This window comes from Ranitomeya imitator, chromosome 5 (genome assembly GCF_032444005.1).
Source record: "Ranitomeya imitator isolate aRanImi1 chromosome 5, aRanImi1.pri, whole genome shotgun sequence".
NCBI lineage: Eukaryota > Metazoa > Chordata > Amphibia > Anura > Dendrobatidae > Ranitomeya > Ranitomeya imitator.
Window position 1 is genome coordinate 653,583,744 of NC_091286.1, and position 14,585 is coordinate 653,598,328.

The 14,585-nt window shown below is 38.0% G+C and overlaps 1 pseudogene; it reads left to right on the top strand.

Annotated features, from left to right (window-relative positions):
- Positions 1-8: 8 nt before the first annotated feature.
- LOC138637908 (serine/threonine-protein kinase SBK1-like) lies at positions 9-14,184 on the top strand (annotated as a pseudogene).
- The last annotated feature ends 401 nt before the right edge of the window (positions 14,185-14,585 follow it).

Consider the following 14,585-nt stretch of genomic DNA (forward strand, 5'->3'; position numbering starts at 1 on the left):
ATGCCAAGATGGGTAATGTCTCAGAGTCAGAAATGCACAAGTTACAAAATAGTGGAGGTTAGAACTTTTTTTGCAGCAAAGTGGAAAATGTTTGACTGGAAGATGGATTGGATCTTACATACAAGAAATTTGATGAAAATGAGGAAAGTTGAAATCGAATTCTCTCTCAAGTAGGAGAAAATTATCAGGTTAAACACCGGTGTCAGTAGATGTAATATTTTTTTCCCCTCTGGCTAAGTTGTGATAGTGACAATACTGCAATTAATGTCTATGTTGATAAATAAATCCTTGAGGATTGGCCACTAACTGATTTACTGCAGAGAGCTAACAAGGAACCTTCTGGGGCCATCAAACAAATGGGAGAACATTGGTTCCTTGGGGTTATAAATAGTTTTAAATATGTCAGTTGCTCCCGAAATTGATTTGCCTGACCCAGCACGGCTTCCATTATTACATAATATAACCCCAATTCCAAAACAATTGTGATCCTGCATTAAATATATGAAATTTACAGCATAATCGAGGACAGATCAGAATGTGAACGTTAGACTTGTTTTCATCTCATTTGAAAAAAAATGAATGTATTTTTGAGATGTCACTGACAATTTTCAAAAAGTTGTGCCTGGGCCCTGTCCACCATTGTGCAATATCCCCTCTACCTTTTTCACCAGTCTGCAAATGTCTGAGAACTGAGGGGACAACCGCTGCCGCTTTGGTAAAGGATTATCCCATTCTTCAGTGATGTAGGTGGTTTCTTATTGCTCTATTGCCCCAGGTCTTAGACTTATTTTATTCACAAAATTATGAATTGAAAAATCCAGCTAAGGTTTCCAAATAATTTCATTCTTGTGTACTTTACACATTGCCAACTGTTTGGAATTAGTTATTGCAGATCAATTACTTTTCGCACTCTAGGGACAACTTAGGTCTTTATTAGTGTATAACTTGTCCTGTCTCTAGTGTGGTGAGAAGTAGGCAGACAACACACATGTGCTACAGACCTGTCCGCAGATCCAGAGTTAATGGTATCAAATTGTTGGGTAAGAAAATTCTGTACATATACTCTAATATAAGCGTGAGACAGAAGTGAAGTTACTATTCTATGCAAGAAAATTATGCCTCAAATGGATAAACACAATGTTTGATATGAGTTTATGCCATGGTCGGAAAGGGGTTCTCGCAAAATTACTTAAACCTATGTCATGGCGATCATCCAGACGCAAGAGCGATGCCCGCATGATCACAGACTAGAGGAAGCTTGGCATAAATTAAAGCCAAACCCCGACTGCAGTTACATTTAGGACTATTCATCCCCTAGGACATAACCTAAATACTGTGAAATACAGTAATCGCAGCTAACCCGGGCCGACATGGATAGCGCCTGAACGTTACTATGGCAACTAAACGTCATGATGTCCTCCAGGTCTGCCAGCGATGGTGGCCTGCTTTGTCCACAGCAGTAGCATTGTGTAAGAGGCTTCTGTCAGTGCAGCACTGACAGGCATAACGCATTGCAATGCTGGTGCTGCATACCTGCGATCAAAGTGATAAAAGTAAAAAATAAAACTCAGAGGGAAGAAAATAAAGTAGACAAAAATAAAGTTAAAAATATCTACTTAAAGCTTGAACATACTACCCAAGACCATTTTTCTCAACCAATAAACAGGCAACACTCCATAACAAAACAAAAAAACACATGGGCCACCTGCATAGCGAACAAGTCTGTAGGAACCTGTTCACACCACCAAAGAACTTGAAAACACAAAAGCGCACAGAGAGGTCAAAAAAATACTCTGTTGTAAAAAAGTCACAATAAATAAGCAAGTGCTTGTCAAAAAATGAAAAAATACAGGGTATTTAGTTAATACTTTTTTTTGCAAAAAAAAAAAGTATGTTAAGCTGCTTCACCAATCACCAAGGTATACCCTTAATAGAGCAGTCCTGTCTAATGTATATAATCCCTATCTGATGTATTAAAAACCTGATCATTTGTATAGTACCTGTATGAACAGGGCTCAGAGAGAAAATATCCACGTTGAACACTCCATAACATATAGAACCATATAGATCATTCAACAAATTAAGCTGCAAAGCGTAATACATGAACTAGATAAAATACCAAAATGTTTTATTTTAAAATAAATTAAAACAAAACACAGACTATTATAAAAACAGGGGTGCCTCAAACATTATAAAACACATGGGGAGAGCAGCAGTGATAGGGTATTTATACCAATTTTATTTTGTCCATTCTTGTAATATGTACAAATCTCCACCTTATATGATCAGTTTATAAAGACACGAATAGTCCGTGACTTGTATTCTGATTAGCATTTTAGGGATAAATCCCTTATATCTTCACAGATTTAAACACTATACTCTCTGACTAGTCAATGTTACAAGGGTAAGTCCCCATGTCCTCTAAAAAGCAACTTATATCAAAATACTAAATTGTGTTGAAGCACGTCAATGTGAAATATATGAAGTGTGAATAACAAAATGGCTTTTAAAATTCAGGAAAAATACACGAGACGTTTTGCACAAAATTTGGCCAGTGTGAGCCCATCAACCATCGTCAAGGTAATCTCATAAACCTAGCTGCCCAGTGTCAGGGTATGTGCACACTTCCGGATTTTTAGCGTTTTTTTTGCGGAATTTCGCTATAAAAACTCTATAATTCCGCATCAAAAACGCTAAAAATATGCATCCTATCATTTAGAATGCATTCCGGATTTTTTGTTCAGATGGATGCGTTTACCGCAAAAAAAACGCATTCCGCAAAAAAAATGGACATGCTCATTCTTTTTGCGGATTTCTAAGCCAAAATGACTTTCAGGAAAAAAAAAAAAAAACGCAAAAATTCCGCGCAAAAAACACGATAAATCCGCGTGGAAAAAAACGCGATTTTCTGCCAGAATTCTCCGGATTTTGTCAGGAAAAAAACCTGACGTGTGCACATACCCTTAATGCTTACCTATGGCTAATATCTGACTAAGAGAATATAAATATATATATATATATATATATATATATATATATATATATATATATATATATATATATATATATATATATTTTACATACACATAAATGTGTGTTGAAAACAGATTGACCTGTGGAAGTGCCTTTTAGCGTGAAACGGCCGTCATCAGCACTGGCTCGCACATCCATTAACCCATTATCCTGGCCAGGATGTTTTAAGCACATGAATAAAGCTTGGAATTTTAAAAATCGGTGAGTGCTATCCATTTTCTCAGTTTTCAATGTTTATTATGATGTTTTTTTCTGGAAGAGTACCAGGAATCCCAAGGTGCAGCCGGCACTTATCCATAACACATATGAGTCAAGAGTATCACCATGTAGTGGTGCAGTCATCTTTTTCTCTAATGAACTGTGGATAAATGCGTGTGTGTCACTGACATTATATGTACCTTTCATATGTGTGTTTACTGTATGCATTCTTTCTATTCTATCCTGTGGGCTCTTGTGCATGGCAGATGAGATGCCGGTTTTCATTGGTCATGTGGTATGAGTTTAGTTTTAGCATTTTCCCATCCATTTTAGCTTTTTTTTTTTTCCACACTCCCAGACCCGTTTGTTGGGTCAAGCAGATAAATATTTGGGTTTCCCATTGATATGCATTGGATCCATTATTCGATACGAATACACGGATAATATAAAGTATTTGTGCCCATTTTCCAAATATTTCACTGCTTGCTCATAACCAAGAGGCACCAATCCATTCTGGGCACTACAACGACAGATTTGCAATTTTCACTTAGCAAAATCCATTGCTGGTCATTTCTGGAAAACATCCATGGAGTGAAAATCACTACAACTGTAGAAAAATTCAAAATCATTACTACACCAGTACATAAATTCCCAGAGGGTGCAATTTCTAAAATGGGGTCACGAGCTGGAATTCTGCTTTTCTGGCACTTGGAGGCTCTGTATATAGAGTCCATGAACTATTCTACAATAGTTTGTTCTCCAATGGGTCAAATGGTGCTCTTTACCATCAAGTTTTTGGAAATTTTGTTGGAAAACATATTGCTGACAAGCTTTTAACCCTTATAACATCCCCCCCCAAAAAAAAAAAAAAAAAAATTAAGCTGATATGAAGTAGACATGGGGCAAATCTTTATTAACTATATGCATAATAAAATTATCTGGTGTAAGGACAATTAAAAGTTTGAAAATTTCAACTTTTTGGGGGCAAAACTGATACTTTTATGAGTAAATAAAAAAAAAATTCCATTAACAAAAGCACAATGTGTTACAATTAAAAAAAAAAACAATTAGAACCACTGAACCGTTTGACAATTACCATGTAAAGTCAAACTGGTCAGAATTGTAAAATATAACCTGGTCAGGAAGGTGTAAACAGGATTGGGTGAAGAGGTTAAAGAACAAACTATAATAACTAATGGGATGAAATGTTTTATCTGTAGATAGAAAGAAAAAAAAGGATCTCTATTTTATCCATCTCATATCTTTATGTATCTATCATATCTACAAATCCAATAGAAAAAAAAAAACTTTTCTCCAGTGTTTATAAATGTAAAAGCCCTTTATTAGTACGTCGATTTAAAGAAATATACATAATACTGCCATTTAAAACAAATGGTTATAGTGGAAACTAGAATTTACCTTTCATATATACCTGAAGGACTCATTCAAAACACAACATTACTAGCTGTAAATATGTAAGATGGAAAGGTATATACACAAGATGAAATGGAAAAACGCTTGAGAATAGAGTTATAATTCATAAGATAATGAAATAAACTGTGTATATACAAGCAGAAAATTGAAACAAGGGCCTGCAGATGGGACTAAAGTAATTCTCCAAGGTGTGACTAAGAGTATGACAAAGGGAGAAACAAAGGGAGAAGCAAGTCAATGCAATCAAGTTAAAACTCCCAGGTAGAAAAAACAAACAATATTACTTGGTAGCTTTGATACATTGAAGGAGGATAGTTAATATATGAACATATACATACGTTAAAGGGACACTGTCACCTGAATTTGGAGGGAACAATATTCAGCCATGGAGGCGGGGTTTTGGGGTTTTTGATTCACCCTTTCCTTACCCGCTGGCTGCATGCTGGCTGCAATTTTGGATTGAAGTTCATTCTCTGTCCTCCGTAGTACATGCCTGCACAAGGCAAGATTACCTTGTGCAGGCGTGTACTATGGAGGACAGAGAATGAACTTCAATCCAATATTGCAGCCAGCAGGTAAGGAAAGGGTGAATCAAACACCCAAAAACCCCGCCTCCATGGCTGTCACCTGAATTTGGAGGGAACAATCTTCAGTGTCCCTTTAACATGTATAAGATACCATAGTTTTGCATGACCTCGTCAGCAGGGGATCCGCAAGTCCTTTCCCCACCCTGTGTGTATTAGATGAGTTGTTATCAATACCTGTTGAGAATTGCATGTCAATAGCACCTTTAGAAATATATTTACTTTTTAACTTTTAACCAAGAAAAATTATCTTTCACAATTGGTGCAGAATCCAACCAGAGGAGCAGCACTTTTAGACCTAATACTATCTAATAGACCTGACAGAATAACAAATCTGCAGGTGGTCGGGCATCTAGGAAATAGCGACCACAATATTGTGCAGTTTCACCTGTCTTTCACTAGGGGGACTTGTCAGGGAGTCACAAAAACACTGAACTTTAGGAAGGCAAAGTTTGACCAGCTTAGAGATGCCCTTAATCTGGTAGACTGGGACAATATCCTCAGAAATAAGAATACAGATAATAATTGGGAAATGTTTAAGAACATCCTAAATAGGCAGTGTAAGCGGTTTATACCTTGTGGGAATAAAAGGACTAGAAATAGGAAAAACCCAATGTGGCTAAACAAAGAAGTAAGACAGGCAATTAACAGTAAAAAGAAAGCATTTGCACTACTAAAGCAGGATGGCACCATTGAAGCTCTAAAAAACTATAGGGAGAAAAATACTTTATCTAAAAAACTAATTAAAGCTGCCAAAAAGGAAACAGAAGCACATTGCTAAGGAGAGTAAAACTAATCCCAAACTGTTCTTCAACTATATCAATAGTAAAAGAATAAAAACTGAAAATGTAGGCCCCTTAAAAAATAGTGAGGAAAGAATGGTTGTAGATGACGAGGAAAAAGCTAACATATTAAACACCTTCTTCTCCACGGTATTCACGGTGGAAAATGAAATGCTAGGTGAAATCCCAAGAAACAATGAAAACCCTATATTAAGGGTCACCAATCTAACCCAAGAAGAGGTGCGAAACCGGCTAAATAAGATTAAAATAGATAAATCTCCGGGTCCGGATGGCATACACCCACGAGTACTAAGAGAACTAAGTAATGTAATAGATAAACCATTATTTCTTATTTTTAGGGACTCTATAGCGACAGGGTCTGTTCCGCAGGACTGGCGCATAGCAAATGTGGTGCCAATATTCAAAAAGGGCTCTAAAAGTGAACCTGGAAATTATAGGCCAGTAAGTCTAACCTCTATTGTTGGTAAAATATTTGAAGGGTTTCTGAGGGATGTTATTCTGGATTATCTCAATGAGAATAACTGTTTAACTCCATATCAGCATGGGTTTATGAGAAATCGCTCCTGTCAAACCAATCTAATCAGTTTTTATGAAGAGGTAAGCTATAGGCTGGACCACGGTGAGTCATTGGACGTGGTATATCTCGATTTTTCCAAAGCGTTTGATACCGTGCAGCACAAGAGGTTGGTACACAAAATGAGAATGCTTGGTCTGGGGGAAAATGTGTGTAAATGGGTTAGTAACTGGCTTAGTGATAGAAAGCAGAGGGTGGTTATAAATGGTATAGTCTCTAACTGGGTCGCTGTGACCAGTGGGGTACCGCAGGGGTCAGTATTGGGACCTGTTCTCTTCAACATATTCATTAATGATCTGGTAGAAGGTTTACACAGTAAAATATCGATATTTGCAGATGATACAAAACTATGTAAAGCAGTTAATACAAGAGAAGATAGTATTCTGCTACAGATGGATCTGGATAAGTTGGAAACTTGGGCTGAAAGGTGACAGATGAGGTTTAACAATGATAAATGTAAGGTTATACACATGGGAAGAAGGAATCAATGTCACCATTACACACTGAACGGGAAACCACTGGGTAAATCTGACAGGGAGAAGGACTTGGGGATCCTAGTTAATGATAAACTTACCTGGAGCAGCCAGTGACAGGCAGCAGCTGCCAAGGCAAACAGGATCTTGGGGTGCATTAAAAGAGGTCTGGATACACATGATGAGAGCATTATACTGCCTCTGTACAAATCCCTAGTTAGACCGCACATGGAGTACTGTGTCCAGTTTTGGGCACCGGTGCTCAGGAAGGATATAATGGAACTAGAGAGAGTACAAAGGAGGGCAACAAAATTAATAAAGGGGATGGGAGAACTACAATACCCAGATAGATTAGCGAAATTAGGATTATTTAGTCTAGAAAAAAACACGACTGAGGGGCGATCTAATAACCATGTATAAGTATATAAGGGGACAATACAAATATCTCGCTGAGGATCTGTTTATACCAAGGAAGGTGACGGGCACAAGGGGGCATTCTTTGCGTCTGGAGGAGAGAAGGTTTTTCCACCAACATAGAAGAGGATTCTTTACTGTTAGGGCAGTGAGAATCTGGAATTGCTTGCCTGAGGAGGTGGTGATGGCGAACTCAGTCGAGGGGTTCAAGAGAGGCCTGGATGTCTTCCTGGAGCAGAACAATATTGTATCATACAATTAGGTTCTGTAGAAGGACGTAGATCTGGGGATTTATTATGATGGAATATAGGCTGAACTGGATGGACAAATGTCTTTTTTCGGCCTTACTAACTATGTTACTATGTTACTATGTTACTATGTAACTTGGTGACCAGTTCAATACTTATTTCATCCACTGTACCTGTGTATTCATTCATCCATCAATTTACCTATTTGCAAAAAGACTTAATAAAGCAGGACTTAAAAAAAATTCAGAAAGTAGTATATTCCTTGCAAGATGTGAGATATTAATGTTTCAACTGTTCTAGAATGTCATTTTCAAACCTCATGATTTACATTATGCCATGAATTCTGTCTCGCTGTTGCAATTGCAATGTTAAGAATAGTATTTATATAGCACATACCGTATTTTCCGCTTTGTAAGACGCACTTTATTTCCCCCAAATTTGGGGGGTGGGGGAAAATGGGGGTGCGTCTTACAAAGCGGATATACCGCTTACCGTTACAGGCTGGGATGAGGGGTTGTCCGCCATCGCGGTTGTCCGCTGCTGCCCTGGGTGATGCTGGAGGCTCCGGTGCTGTGGGGGGCTCTGGTGACATTTTGTGAAAGACCAGAGCCCCCCGGCAGTTCGTCCATGCTTTCCTGTATGACACTCTGGGAAAATGGCCACCAGAATCTCAGGAGATGAGGTTTCAGGGCTGAGATCTCATCTCTCGAGATCCCGGCGGCCATTTTCCCGAAGTCCACCACACAGGAAAGCATGGACGAACTGTCGGGGGGCTCTGGCCTTTGACAAAATGTCGCCAGAGCCCCCTGCAGCACCGGAGCCAGCCCTGCAGCACAGGAGCCCCCCCCTGCAGCACAGGAGCGCCCCCCACCACAGCACAGGAGCCCCCCCCGCAGCACAGGAGCAGCCCCCCGCAGCACAGGAGCCCCCCCCCACAGCACAGGAGCCCCCCACTGAAGCACAGGAGCCCCCCACTGAAGCACAGGAGCCCCCTGCAGACCCCCTCATCCCAGCCTGCAGCAATGCTCCACTCCTGCCTCCAACAACAACCCTGGGACCCTGATCCACCGCAGCCACAACCCCTGGTAAGCAATAAGACGCATGGATTATAAGAAACCCCCCCAATTTATTAAAAAAAGTTTTCCTATTTTGCTCCTCAAAATTTGGGGTGCGTCTTATAATCCGGAGCATCTTACAAAGCGAAAAATACGGTATATTGTAATTGTGTTTATCTAGATAGATGAAAGTTCTAGCATATGAGATAGATATGAGGTCAAATACAGATAATTTCTTCCTACAATATGCAGCTGAAACTTTTTTCCCCATTAGTAATTATAAGATTTTTTTTTAAATCAATGTAATACATAATTTTCTGCCAAGGAAGAATAACTTCACTTCTGTAATATAAGATTAGGACAGAATATTTACTGTATTTTCTATCATTCCAAAAATGTTTTTGTATAACTCTGTACACACGGACCGCTCCCCAGGACGGGTGTTGTCTGCTTCCTTCTCACCACACTAAGGATAAGTTAATCTAAAAATTACACAAGATGTCCCATGTGTGGGGTGAGATAAATAATGCTCAACCCCAAATCCAAAAGAGTTGGGACGATGTGTAGAGTAAACAAGAATGCAATGATATGGAAATCTTAGACCTGTTTTATTCACAAAATTATAAAACAAGAAATCTGAAAAAGGAGTTGGGGTCTGGATGAGAAAACGGAGATGTGGTCCAGCTTCTTTGAATCCAAAAATGTATTAGAATATGCTTCTTAAGAAACGATGGCAATGTTCAAATCGCAACATAAAGTAGTTACGCATTTCAAACGCTAAAGGCGTTCTTTATCAAACCGATAGTTTGATATGCCATGTGAACTTAGAAAATGCATCTTAAAAAACCATGGCAATGGCAAACAATTTTTTGGATTAAAAGAAGCAGGAACATTTCCTTTTTCTCAACAGTACTAAACATGTGGCCACACAAGGTCCATGCATCAGCAAGCCGTATGCCGCTGTGGGTGAGCTGGTTCATTCTTTTTTCTTTGTTTCACAGTGAGAAGGAGACCAGGCTATGGAAAGCTCCTGGTTGTACTAATTAGCTGCACAATAACCAGTGATCACCTAGGAGTGACATTGAATTACAGCCACATGTAATTCTAGAAGCTGTAGAAATGTCATCATTGACCATAGATGGATCCTAATTGTGAAAACAACTGTACTAGAGACAAGGCCAAATACAGTGAAGCCACCCATACATATTGGGTAGTGGTCAGCCCAATGATCTGAGATAGTTCTGAGATAAGAGAAAGGAGACAAGTGAGAGACAGCTAGCTAGAAAGAGCCAATGAGTTTTCATGGAGTTACTGCCTTATTCATAACTGCAATATTAATATTGGTTGGACTCTTGTTCCCCACAGTAGATTCATGTCAAATGGGGGTTAGTCAGGTGGTCGGGAGAGAAGACTGCTGGTCCAGCTCACACTTAGGCATCACACACATGACTGTTATTACTGAAAATCCCACATACCCATTACAGGCTATGGCGCTCTTCACATGTCCATTTTTTGCATTTATGTTGTGTCGTCTTGATCAATTTTCCAGAATTAAACTCGCTTATTCAATACAAACTGTCTAAGGAATAAATAGATGACATGTGATAAATAGCAATTGCATGGCTAAGTGTTAAATATTAAAAATAGACATCAGTTAAGAAGCTTTGAATTATTTGTTGCATAAGAAACGGATGCCTCGAAGGGAAAAAGTGACACAAGGACCAAAAATGAATAAAAATCATATTGAGTGTTCTGATGAAAAACTTGCAATTTTAGTGATGTTAAAACAGAATATCTGAATGTGTTTCCAGGAAATAATTTGTCTTTGTGCAGGCAATGTCCGTCCGCAGTGTATTACTGCAGCAGATTAGAGATTCAATGTTTACAATACTTTGTTTGCATGGAATCTGATGTAGAGTCTAGATTTTTAGATCAATTCTCTCAGATTTACTAGTTTAAATTAAGAAATAATCTCAAACCAAATTTTAAAAATATATATATTTTATTTGTAAAATTTTGTACAGATTTTAAAGTGAAATATTTATTTGCCTCATTCATATCTAAACAATTCACTGCAGATTTGATTTACTAATTTTCCAGAAGATTTTTTCGGATGTCCTGCAAAAAAAAAAAAAAATACATTAAAAAAATCTGCCAATTACAGACTGTATGCACTTCATTAACCTATAACCAGATATATATCTAGAATGAAATATCCAATATCAACCATAATGAGTGACCGTTGTCTGCGTGGTGGAAATAAGGGATTGTACATTTTGACCTATGAACAAAATGTACATTTTCTCGGTAGATAATCAGTTCTAATGCTTGAAAAAAAATTGACAATTCAGTTATTTCCATGTATTAATAATGTTAGTTAGGACAAGGGTATCCTACAAGATATGTTGAGTCAGTTTATGGCTATAAACACTGGATACAAGACCTGAGCATGACAAATGCATATTTATATAAAAACAATGGACCAGTTTCTTTTTTAGTGAAAGCAGCAGGAGGTCGGGAAGGTGAGATGTGACTGTAGGTGCCAGAATAAATTAAGAACTGAGAAAATTAGCATTTTAATAGCAAAACAAACACTACTAAGGTGGGCACCACCCTGATACCATAGTGGCACAGCCACCTCCTTCAACAGTCTAACAACAATTAGGTCTACATGAATGTCCAACTCCAAGAAGACACAATCTGTAATTCAATGGAGGTTTTTGACATCCAATTGGCCAATGAGTAGGATGGGCAGAAATTTCAGTTAGCTACTGCCCTATAAAAAAGTTAGGAATAATTCAGCAAGACACATGAACTTCTGAGAACATTTTTGTGATAACACCTCTCAGACCAAACTAGAAAGCAATTTCACTTAACCTTTTTGGATCAGAACCCAGCTAATCATCAACATCAGCAAAATCCCAACCAGGTAAGACTACTCTTCAATATTATATCCATTGGTGTCATTTATGGTGTTCGGGGGCTTCGTGCCATGTGACCATTAAACAATTATTCCCCTTTCTAGTAACGTTAAACGTGACAAATTATAATTTTCATGTGTTTTAATTATGAAAATTATAGAAATCATCTCTAGATACAATCACTTGTATTACTGTAGAACTGTTTAGAATTAACCAATATGCCCAGAGTCAAAATTAGGATGTCAACAATCTTTCTATGAAGACATTGTAATCAAACATACCTTTTACAAATGTTGTCAACCATCCCTTTCCTGAATGGGAACATCTTTCTTAATTATGGGTTTCTAAATTACGATGGAACCCAATTATGATAAATGCCCACAGAAACCAGGAATATGTTCATTGTGTGATGTTTTAATAATCATTCCTTATATATTTTCCCACAGTCATACAGTTTGTTTAACAAAAAGTATCGACTTCCAAGCAGCAATGGCCGCCTTCCATATCTTGGAGATTCTGAATATTTCTGAAAGCTTCGACATCAAGGAGCTGGGCCAGGGGTCATATGGACAAGTTGTACTGTCACAGGAGAGATCAACAGGTATGTGAACAAGACAAAGATGGTCATTTACCTAAATTGGTTAAAAAAATTGGTAAATTCTATATGACAGATTTATCTGTAGGTCATTGGAAAATCCAGTTTATTCTAGTATCCATTAGCTGTAAAATTCTCATACATATAGGACTTAAATCATACAAACCTCCCAAATTTGGTGGGGATTGGTCAGTATGGTTTTGTGCATGGGGTACAATTAACTATTAATGCCAGACACCATGTTGGGTTATAGAAAGATTGTATGAAAATGTAGGTTAGAAAATAGGTGTTGGGCAAATAAGCATTAGGTCATTAGCTGTTGATCTTGATATTTCAAGCATTCAGCTGGCTCTGCCACTGATGGCCACACAAATGAACATTTGTCTGTATAACTTCACTCTTAATCAATGGGCCAGCCTATAAATATGTTGGATGGACGTTTACGAATTATCTTGTTGCCACCTGATATCTCCTGTCAGATAAAGCGGTTAAAGTTTTATCTCCCAATAGCTTTTTTCTCATTGGAGATAAGTGGCTGCCAAACATCTAACATTAGTTGTATTGTGGTATATACAGAAAGTCCGTAAAATGAAAACATTTTGGATTAATCTTTTGTAAATCCAATATGCCTCCAATTTAGCAAAGTCGGACTGCCTCAGTAATGAGATTGAGGATTAGGAATTTATGTCCCCCAAACAATATCCCATTGCCTGTGATGATTATGTGTTTGAATATAATGCTTCTATGTGAGATCTGGGAGGTTATTATAAACCGTTTGTTTGTTCTTTTTTTTAGGAAAAGCAGTGGCTGCAAAATTAGTGAGGAAGGACAGAACTCTACTGAAATCCTTTCTGACAGAGTTTTGTTTTTCAATCACCTTGTCTGAGCACCCTCACATTATCACTACGTATCCAGTGTTTATTGGCACAATTGACCACTTTGTATTGAGTCAAGAGTTGGCAACAGCAGGCACCTTGCATGATATCATCCGAAGTGAGGCAAGTAAAGGTTGCTCCATATGATATCCTACAATCTAACAATGCTTAATTTATGAAACACCAAAGGCTAATAATAAACATCAACAGTCGGGAGAATCTAAATACCTATGTAAACTAACGTGTAAGGAGCTATTTGGAAACACATCAAACCTTTCCTTAGGTGGAATAAGGGTCCACAATGTACTGTTTGCCATAACAGCAACAGTTTTATCCGCTATGGAATCCACTGTCCCATCAACAGCAACATCTTCAATGTGTGATATTTTCATTTTGGATAAGGCACGAATCAAATCCAAATATAATTTTTATCTTTTTTCTTCAGATTGGAATTCCTGAGGCTGCTGTGAAGAGGTGTGCAAGACAGATCTCTTCAGCTCTAGACTTTATGCAAACTAGAGGTTTGGTGCACAGAGACCTGAAGCCGGACAACGTGCTGCTCATGGACGAAGACTTTAATCAAATCAAGCTGAGTGACTTTGGTTTGACCCAACCTGCAGGATACCATTTGTCGGCCATGTCACATTGTCCCATACATGTCTCCTGAGTTGTGTGACTTGAAAGATGGAGAATACTTACTCTTGAGCCCTACTATAGATACCTGGGCTTTTGGTGTTCTTCTCTTTGTTGCCCTGACTGGATATTTCCCCTGGTTGGAAGCAAAGGTATATGACTCCATGTACCAAGTCTACATCGACTGGAGACAATGTACAGACTGCACCTCCCCACCTGCTTGGTGGAATATTTTGTCCAGAGAAGCCATAAGTATGTTTAACAATCTACTTTCTCAATGTCCCTCTTCTCGGCAGTCAGCTCTTTCCATCTTCAATTACTTTCCTGGGAAAATTAGAAAGTAATTTGTCTTTGAGTATGTCAGTTGATGTGATTAGTTCTCCAAGGTATTTGGAAAAACCTCCCTTCTGAGTTCCTTCAAAAACCATGTAAAAGTATTTAGAAGAACTGATGAATGCAAATGATGTTCAAGGCAATTAAATTTGTTTTGTTCAATAATTTTTGTATTTTAGTAATGATTAAAAATAGAAAGATTAAAACCTATTTTTGGCAGCTTCCAACTTTGCAACTGCCTTAGTTTTCCACAATACTGTATATCAAACCCTTTTAATATAACTTGGGCAATATGCCAAGGTTGTTTCTTCTCCACATTATTTGTATTATTGATGAAATATTTGTCATCCTTTAACAGAAGTTGTGGCTGAGGAAATATGTTTAAAATATCTGTCCTTAAAGCACATTTTTG